The sequence below is a fragment of the Athene cunicularia genome (genome assembly GCF_003259725.1).
Source record: "Athene cunicularia isolate RWA chromosome 2 unlocalized genomic scaffold, athCun1 chr2_part1, whole genome shotgun sequence".
Taxonomy (NCBI): Eukaryota; Metazoa; Chordata; class Aves; order Strigiformes; family Strigidae; genus Athene; species Athene cunicularia.
The window spans coordinates 117,131,944-117,142,050 of record NW_020799095.1 but is presented as its reverse complement, the minus strand read 5'-3'; the positions used below and the strand labels follow the sequence as shown (position 1 = coordinate 117,142,050).

Below are 10,107 nucleotides of genomic sequence, written 5' to 3'. Positions count from 1 at the left end.
GGAGCGGCTGAGGGAACTGGGGGTGTTTAGTCTGGAGAAGAGGAGGCTGAGGGGAGACCTCATCGCCCTCTACAGCTCCCTGAAAGGAGGGTGCAGAGAGCTGGGGGTGAGTCTCTTTAACCAAGTAACAAGTGATAGGACAAGAGGGAATGGCCTCAAGTTGCACCAGGGAAAGTTTAGACTGGATATTAGGAAGCATTTCTTTACAGAACAGGTTGTTAGGTGTTGGAATGGGCTGCCCAGGGAGGTGGTGGAGTCCCCATCCCTGGAGGTGTTTAAGACTTGGTTTGACGTAGCACTTAGGGATATGGTGTAGTTGGGAACTGTCAGTGTTAGGTTAATGGTTGGACTGGATGATCTTCAAGGTCTTTTCTAACCTAGATGATTCTGTGATTCTGTGAAAGGAAGAGCACTAGTAATACGACATTGTTTTAGTCCCTAAAGTTTTCTGCTTGGGTAAAGTAGGAAACCCTTTTTGCACCTAAAAACATATATGAAACTCAGACATCCTATGCCTGGGAATTAGCAGGCAACTTGCATATAAATTCAGTTGTCAGGGAAGTCATCTGTGCTATACCAATAAATATCATGCAGTAACATATTTTGCTTCCTCAGCATTTCTGCCTACATTACCCAAACAAATATTTTTCATTCAGAATTACAGATGGGCTAGCTCTTCCTTATACCAGGAATAACATCAATTTTCCTGCCTTAATAACTAAAAGGCAGAAAATATATATATATAATGCTATTTAGAAAATACATATGGTGCTCTCTTCTGCTTGGATCAGTATCTGTTGCAATACAGAAAACCATAAAGAAGGTTTTGTAAAGTTCCCTTTCCAGATGTCCCCATCAGGTCTCAGGAAGGAGCCCAACCTTCTGTAAGTAAGTTGTTTTTGTAAGAGTATTGAGCACCTGGTTGAAACTCTTTATCCCAGTAATGAAGAGAGATACAAAAATTAACTTCTAAATATTTCTTAATGGTTTGACTAGTAGAAGAATTTAGCAGAGAAAAGGGAATGAAGCAATCGATCTTTCATCATAAATGGTATCTGATGGCATATTGGGAGTTGACAGGAGGCTTTCAAGCTCTAGCTTTTTTCAGATGTGTCTTTCAGTGTGTAACTAGTTCCCAAGCCTTAATGAACCACTTAAGTGCAGCAGCTATGGCAGTTTGTTCCCAAGAACTATAAACCCTCCTCTACCATTAGGAATGGATGCTTGTATGTGGGGATTTATTTTCTTTCCGATTTTTTCTATTGGTATTTGATTTATAGCATATCATTTCTCAAACTGTGTTTAAAATACTTTAAAGCCTTTGTAAACATACTTTTATTGAATTCTATGGGAGAGGAGAGAGCTGATTAAGGTTCACATTAGTCAGGAAAATAAAACAATAAGAAGGATTTTCCTGAAGGAAATGAGGAATTTACATAAATGCAGTTCATGCCATGTGACTTCAGCAGGGAAGTTTCATGAGAGAGAACTACTAATTCCATCAGTAAAGAAGTTGTATATGTGCTGCAGAATGGTTTCATTGAATCCATCTGGACTGTTCATAGATGAGTAAAACTATGAAGTAAATGGAAAAAAGTAAATGAAAAGAGCCAAAGAAATAAACCAATAGGTTTTAGTCCACATTGGCAGCAGGGAATATCACCATGTAGCATATTCTGTGTTTCAAAGGCAGCAGTGTCTTTTTTCATGCTGTTCTTGAAAATACAAGGGGGTAATGAAGGAAAGAAAAAGTCATTGCATGTCAGTGCTAGCCAACATCTCGTCACCCATTTTGCTCAGACACAAGGACATCCATGGGGACAGACTCTTTTCTCACTACTCTCATCTGGTCAGCTCATTTCATAAAGCTTGTGTATTGCTCTTTCAAAGGCTTTCAACTGCTGTTCACACAAAATTCAAATGAGCTCACTAAGTCCTAGCTTTAAATTCCATTAGCCTAGTTGCTAGGGGTAAACTGAAAGTTTGTCCTGGTGAATGTAAAGTTCTACATTAATTTATACAAAATATATCCCATCTCACTGATTGTTTAGAAATTTTAAAAAATAGATTTAAAAAAAAGTTTAGAGACATTACAGTTAGAAAAATAACCTTGTCTGCACATATCAGCAGAGTGCTAACATATGTCTGCAGGCAACACAACTTTCCCTAGATGTATACATGATGACTTACTTCTTTCTCCTCAACAGCTAAACATGACGGATGTCAGAGGACCTCACCAGGGCGTGGTTCTGAGTGTCTGGGGTACAGCTGCCATTTATCAGCCACATTAGTCCGTGATCTGGTAGACTTTGTTGGCTCTTAAACACTGGGTAGGCTGTTGGATTTCTATCCTAAATTCAGTGGGTATTGCATAGCATTTCACAGAATCACAGGATCATCTTGGTTGGAAAAGACCTTGAAGATCATCCAGACCAACCATTAACCTGACACTGACAGTTCCCAACTACACCATATCCCTCAGCGCTATGTCGACCCGACTCTTAAACACCTCCAGGGATGGGGACTCCACCACCTCCCTGGGCAGCCCATTCCAACACCTAACAACCCGTTCTGTAAAGAAATGCTTCCTAAAATCTAAGGCAATATTTAAGGTAAAAATTTTATTTCTTTAGTGCTAAACATAACTAGGAAATCTGTAAAGATAAAAAATAACCTTAGGGCTAAGTTCTTTGACTGGTAGATATCAGGAGTAAAGCCAGATTTGGTATCTGTGCTGTTTTGAAGAACATGTAATATTTATCATTATAATATTGTTATAATTATCGTTTATCATTATAATGTTAATGGGTGGCTAGTCTGCAGAAGTGGGTGTTAGCACATAGTTCTCAGGAATTCAGTGTATTCTTGCCTGTTGCATGCACAGAAAATGAAGTTGCCATGTTATAAAGGCTTAGCCACCTTTTCATAAAATACTAACAGTACCAAGTATGCTAAACTGCTTGCTATGAGCTCTCTAGCAGCAGACCCAGTCACAGTTTGAGGCACTTCCCAACATGTCAAGTGATCAATGTTTCACAGCACCAATATTTTCCCCTTTAAGGCAGGTCTTTCATCACATTGGAAATGACAGAGTTGATGAGGTAATCCAAGACAGTTTAGAGTGATGTGCATTAATTGATGTGTACCTAAGTGATATCTGTTCCTTCAAAATTCCATTACAGCTGCATAACACATGCTTAGCTACTTATTTCATTAAAATCTGGTTTTTATATGTTGGTTTTCCCATTCCTTACATAAATGTCCAATGAATCTTTGTTAGTTACTTCACCTTCATATGTTCTGGGTAATCATTACTCCTTTTTACGCATTTCCTTCCTAACAGCAATTTAATACTCTAAAAAAAATAAGTAATGGGAAAGAATACTACTGTTGTATGTATGATAAATTAAAAGCACCTATTTTCCTTGAAAAGATGCAGCAGTTTTGGTACTCTTAAGAGGCTTTTTCCTTTCTGTGTAAGTTCCTATACAGGAGGTTAAACTTGACTTGGAAACATAGTAATTTCCCCTAAAATTTTAGAGCTGCCAGATTATAACGAGTGCTTTCAGAAATCATCCTTCGTAGGCATAGAACATTTGTCAAGTAAGGTCAACAGCAGCCAAGCAGAATGGACTGAGGTCCACATGTCAGTGTTGTTGCAGTCATATCCTGGATTCTAACTGGACCAAAAACTTTAAGGCCATGAAGCTGTTGGATGCCTGAGGAGTTTTGAGGCTTGGGACCTGTCTATAGGGAAGGCTCAGCAGAAGTGAGATTCAAAACTGAAGAGCTCAGACAGAAAGAAGGATCAGAGGCTAACCAAGGGGAGCAGATGTTGACTGAAGAGAAAAGACTAAAGAAGAATGGGGGAAGGGAGAATGGCTGCCAGACAGGTGGAGTAAGCCATTTCAGAATTCAGCGTTTATTGGTAGTACCGAACCCAACAACTGGTGCATTCTTCTGGACCACTTACTGACAGTACCTATATATGCATTGAGGATTCTTGCAACAGAGGTGGATCATACCAGAGCTGTGGCTGCAGTACACCAAAGGCAAGATCTGGTGAGTGCTTGCTGAGAACAGCAGCAGCTTTGGAACCTGCAGTGAGGCAGGCAAATGGACACTCACCAGAATTGCTTCTAGTTGGCCAAATATCTTCTGAGCAGACCCAGAAACTTCAGGAAAGTAGGAGAGTTCACAAAATATTTAAGGGACAAACTTATCTCAATTTCAAGGGAAATTCTACTGCAGAAAATTGAAACTGGAGATAAAGAAGTTTTTTATAAGGGGGTTCTGGCTAGTGGATGGAACTGTAGAAATAAAAATATGCATGACCTCTGAAGTCTCTTGGAAGACTAGAAGTACTGATTATCAAGAGTACACATTCAAAAACTCAAAATGTAGGAAAATGCTGGAATTAGCTTTGGCCACACAAGTTTATTTCAGCCCTCTTGTCTATGGACTATGATGATGGTGTCTTAAATTACATGATCATCCCCTATGTTTTCTATGGTCTCCAGCCTTCCATAGTTCATTATGGTGGTCATTAAACGGACAGCTATTTGGTTTCTTATTTCCTGTTTGCAAAGTTATGTTCACTGAGATCTGCTAAAGAAAGAGCATAAAATGAGCTGCTATTATCTAGAACCTTCTGAGCATGTATGAACAGCTATGTATTTCACAAAATTTGTGCAAGCGTTAATGGATAAAGCAAAAGGTATTGCCCCTGATATGAAGATCACCTCTCTTCTGAAGTCAAGACCCCTCTTTAATGCATGAGAACAATGGACTCTTCAAAGTCCATTAAATGTTTAAACATACAAAAGCAATGTATTTTACCCAATCTTGTCCTCAGAAACAGACTATTTGTTTTGGCAAAAAAATAATTGTTTTGATCTGAGGCAGATATTCAGTATGGAATATGTCAGCCCAAATGGTTTACGTTAGAAGGAATGAACAAAAGCATTTACATAGAAATGGAGGGTCAAACTGACACCCTAATCTGTAAAGAGCAAATAATTTCTATGGAAGTGCATAAATCAGGAAGCAAGTTTAAAAGCAAAGCTCCAGTTCATCTGACATTTTGCAGATGCTGGAAGAGTGCAAGTACAGTGGCTGTCCGAACCTATATACTGTTGCATTGTGCTGCTGCAAAGAGCCTTAAAATGTCAATTCAATGTTCTGTTATTGGCAGTGATAAAGTCATACGAGTTGTTCCTGAGAGCAAGAGGGAAACACAGATCCTGAGGGCTGCATTTAACAGGCTTAAGGTAAGTTTGATTATTTTCATTTTCTGATCTGTGTTGAAGACTGTAGTGGGTTAACTGACATACATTTCATTTGGCACTTCAAGCTATTTTATACTCTGGAAAGCAGCCTTTGCCCATTAAATTCCTAATTTCCCAATAAAATAGCGTAGGAATTAGATTCATCATGCCTGACAGTTTTAACAAGGAACACTTATTGCCTTAAAATATTATAGGTGCCACACTTGCAAATTTGCTTTTTTCACTCTTCCACTTCTTGCTAGCATACATAGTTGCATGCTTCATTATCTGACTGATGGTTTTATTTAAAACACTGAGTTAATTCAAGATGTGAACACACACAGAAATAGGAAAAAGGAAGTGGCTTCAGTTGGAGAATCTGTCTGGCAGAAAAATTTTGTAGAGGCAGTTGAGTGAGTGTCTACAAGACTCACTAGCAAGCCAGAAACTTTCTTCACTGGCCTTTTCCTGCAGATTGTGCCACTGCAGCAGCAAAGCACAAGAGCACTCTGCAGCATGTTGCTTTGCTGGCACAGCTAACAAAGGCACAGGCAGTCTTTCCACAGCAGTGTGGCCCAATATCTCAGAGGAGGATGGGGAGTACCTGCAAGCCAGTTCTCTGGCCCCTGTGACAATGTGGAAGGGACTGCACTGCCCTCAGACACTGGGGGAGAGTCAAGCTTCATTAAGAGTCTCCAAAACACAGCGTAACCGGAGCAGAACCAGGGAAGTAACAACTTGATCACTAGGTTGAGTTTGTTCCAGGAGTTGAACGTGAGTCCCAAGCTCTGCCTCTTCCCCTGTGTTTGCTTACATTGTGCTTGAGCCCGGCCGGCAACACTTGACGTCACCCTGTACCTATGAAGGAAGGTAAAGGAATTTGATGGGCAGCTTTACAGGCACAAACTAAAGTCATTTGGCACAGCAAACTCGTTTGTGTCTGGCTGAAAAGAGTTTTGTAGACATAGACAAAGGAACACATTGTAACTTCAGTCCTGTGACATACAGTTTTGGGTCACAGCATAACAGCAGTGGTGCCAAAGTGATGCAAGCACATGCAAAAACTCAGGGCTACTCACTGCCTTGAACTCCAGCAAACTATTAGGCAGTCTGTGATGTACCTATGTCTCCGCTGTTGAAACCTCATGTAAATGATTGTGTTCTCAGGCAAAGAATGAAGGTGCATATAATTTTCTAGTCCAACATCTGGGATACAAATAAATCAGATCTCAGTCCACATACCAAATCAAACAAAATTAAGATCTTAGAAGAGCTTTCACACCCCCCTAGAAAAGCATTCCATCTTTCAGTTATGACAAAGCTTTCTTGCTGCCATTTTTAAAGAAAGTGGACAGAGCTACCTTAGGTACCTCAGTCCAGGAGAAGGCTTACTGCTGCAAATACTCTAGCAATCAAGACATTGATGCCTTACTAGCTTTAAGTAAGAAGGCTGAGGCTCTCTTCATCACCTCTGTGTTTCTTAATGATACGTTCGGTTAGTTCCTCACTCAAGATGCTATCTCTTGTAAATCCCATTCTCAAGACATCCAACCTGTGCACATGTTGCATGAGGAATTCCAGTGTTCAACAGAGGCAGTGTTGCAATGCTATGTATTATAGCATTTTGTACTGTAATGCCCAACTCCTCTAAAATATAGTAATATTTGTTTCTGCAGTGCTTAGTAAGGGCCTGACCCTCAGCTGTGAATGTTACTGTAATACCTCAAAAAGGATAATTGTTTTACTCCCAATTAGGAAAAAAATCTAACCATAAACCCAAGAAATAAATACATGTGGAAGCTGGTTTTTGCATTAATTTCTTCCCCCTGGATGCTGGAACATAAAGAGGCAGCACATGTGTTTTTTCCTTTCTCCTCATATTGCAAACCCTGTGAAGCAAAAGCGTTATTCACCTTCCTGCAACTGTTTCTCATTACAGAGCTCCCTTAGGCTCCCCGAAAGAGATTCCTTCACCCAATTGCATCAAAGTGGGAGTAGTAGAAACTTGAATAAATAATTGCATGCTATAACTCTGAGAGCAGGATAATAAAATTTTGGCAAACTGCATCAGAATTTGACTAGTTAATTAGAAAGTGATTGATTCTGATGAGGTAGTAAGCTGAGGAGGCTGAAGGGAAGATTCAAAAAAGAGAGTATTGACACCCATTTTCATGAAAACAGGCTGGGTTTGGCTGCATTTCAGGTCTTAGGGCTCTTCCATCTGCAGCTGCTTCACTGCCCATCTACATGGGGTCAGACAGAAAGAGACACCTGGGGGGCTAAAAAGTGATGGATATGTTTAACTTATCATTATCTCCCCCCACCCCACCCCCAGTACCAAGTACTCACAACACCATCAAAAGTCAGTAGTGGCTGCAAGTCATCAGCCCCTTTGAAGAACCATATATGTAGAGTCATGCAGTTTTTTAAGTCTTTATGTCAGTCTCCCCTATCCTGCCCCCACTCCCAGACTTCCAGAGTTGGAAACTCAACCAACAGTGGATTTAAGTTCAATTTTTTTAAACATGAGTCTTTAAGCACAATGCTGATAATGTGCTCAGGAGAAAACAGAAGACAGTGCACCAAAAAAACCCAATAGTGCAAAATAAGCTACAGACAAAGCCCAGATATAGGCCTGTTGCTGCCTTTACACAGCATGCCTGACAAACAAGAGAGATATGAACAGAAGGGTCAACAGAGATTTTTAAAAATTGCTATAATTACAAGTACTTCGATTTGGATTTTTACGTTTTAGAGTCAGAAAAACAGAATTGGTTTAAGACATGTCTCCTTTGAATATATTTTGGTTTGAACAGTAAATTAACACCAACCTGTCATACTACTCGCATGCTCTGTTCTTCAAGGGAAGAATAAAGCTGGATCCTTTCAAGACACAACAGTTTTGTACCTAAATAACCATCAAATAGCACCAATTCCACTTTTTTTTAAGAAAGTATTTTATGATTAACTGCAAGTAGTTGGTCTATTGAAGAACATTAACGTAAGAGTTATGATATGGCCTGATAGTATTCTCCCCACTGTCAGTATTAGAAGAACAAGAAAAGCCAGTGAAAATAGAAGTTACATCACTTTCATTCACAAAATGAGAAGGATACCTGCACTTGGGTTTAAATTCAGACATATGTTTTTCTACCCTGGCAAATTGGTCTTTTAGAGATGAGGTATATTTCAAAAGTACCAAAAAGTTATGCTCTCTAGTGATGTCAGGATTAGTCCCCATTAGTCAGCCCAAAGAAATAAAGAAATTGCAGTGCAAAAGCCAAGTTTGGAAAGCCCAGTTTTCCCCTAATGTGATCCATGCACAGACTTGAATGTTTTGAATAAATTCCCAGGGCAGTGAAACACAGAGTAGATACTGCAGATATGGATTGTATTCTCACTGCAGGATTTCTCTGCATACAACAAACCATCTATGCTGGCAAGAGAAAGAGAAGACAATCCCTCCTGTCCCAGGCTCCCTCCTCACTGTGTCTGGTGGAGGGAGCTTTACTGTAGACTTGTGTTCTGTATTCCAGCCATTTCCTTCTGCCTTTAAAATCTACAGTGTAGGGCAGAGTCACATGGCCCTTGCCTCTGGCCTATCTTTCATAATCCTAAGAATTAAAAGGAAAACTCACCTCTGTCCAGTTCAAACAAGTATATCCTTCTGAAGGGCTTTATCACAAAGAAGTCTGAGAAAATTATCCTGATGATCCTATTACGAAGCAGTGTATTTTGGTGTCGCGCAGAGAATAAAGCTAATGCAAAGATACACTTTCTTATCACCCATTTATTTGGACAAAGAGAAAACAATCAGGAAGAAAATAAATGGACACTGGAAAGAGTGGCAACGTATCTTTTCACTCATTTTGTTTTACCTGCATGTTTCTTAATGACTGTCCTTACCACTGATTTTTCCTAAGTAGATTTTGTCATTTAGTCTACTCTAGATGTTTTCTTTCAGAAACACCAGAGCAGTGGGGAAAGAGGTGAGGAGAGCTTTGCCTTCTGCCACGCTGAAGCAAATGCTGTAGAAGTCAGCAGGTTGCAAGGTCCATCCCTTTAGGGAAGAGAATCGGACACAAAAGGAGTCCTTTCTTCAGTGCCCCCCGTAATTCATTCGGGCAGCAGTGGCAGTCTAGGCACAATGTGTCAAAACTTGCAGAAGGTGGATGACTACTCAGGGGCTTTAGTCCACATGGAAGCCTTTTGATCTCAGACAGGACTGCTCTCTTACCAATACCTGAGCTGTAAGGTTGACTCATACAATTTCACAGAAGGTGTAGTCCCTTCAGAGTTTTTAAACTTAGCATCTGGAGCTCCTTAAGGAGGGATATTTGCCCCCCCCTTTTTTTTTTTTAAGAAAAAAAAAGTCCATATAATGCTTAGTGTAATAAACCCTTGAAACCTGCCTGAAGTGTATAGGCTCTGCTACAGTACAAATGCCATTGCCTGTACTGAGTGAATAATGGATAATGAATGTTTCATTCCACACATTTAACTTTTGGTTCATGAATTGCCCAAAGGCAAATCACATTAGTCATAATCACTTGCTGAGTAATTTCCACAAATTAGTTTTGGCCTGTAGCTCCATTGCCCACAGTGTTTTGTTATTAATCATTATTATAAATGGATTCCTTCATTGGCTGGTTCTATTAACTTGTAGGTGACAAAATATTGCTTTTTTCCCTGATGGGGTGAACATGGCATTTAGACCTGCACTGCCAGTAAAAATAGCCAGCCCTGCAGATTAAAATTTGTCTGCTGTGGGTTCTGTAAAGTTGCTTAAACTTGCATGTATTCAACCAGTGAACTCATCCATAGTAATAAAGCAAAAAGG

At 39.9% G+C, this 10,107-nt stretch overlaps 1 protein-coding gene across 1 annotated transcript in view; it reads left to right on the top strand.

Annotated features, from left to right (window-relative positions):
- Window positions 1-5,199: 5,199 nt before the first annotated feature.
- Window positions 5,200-10,107, top strand: part of CPA6 (carboxypeptidase A6) — a 46,522-nt gene continuing 41,614 nt past the window's right edge. The window contains exon 1 of the mRNA XM_026843549.1: window positions 5,200-5,270. The gene's annotated coding sequence lies outside the window, so the exon portion shown is untranslated. The remainder of the gene's footprint in view (window positions 5,271-10,107) is intronic.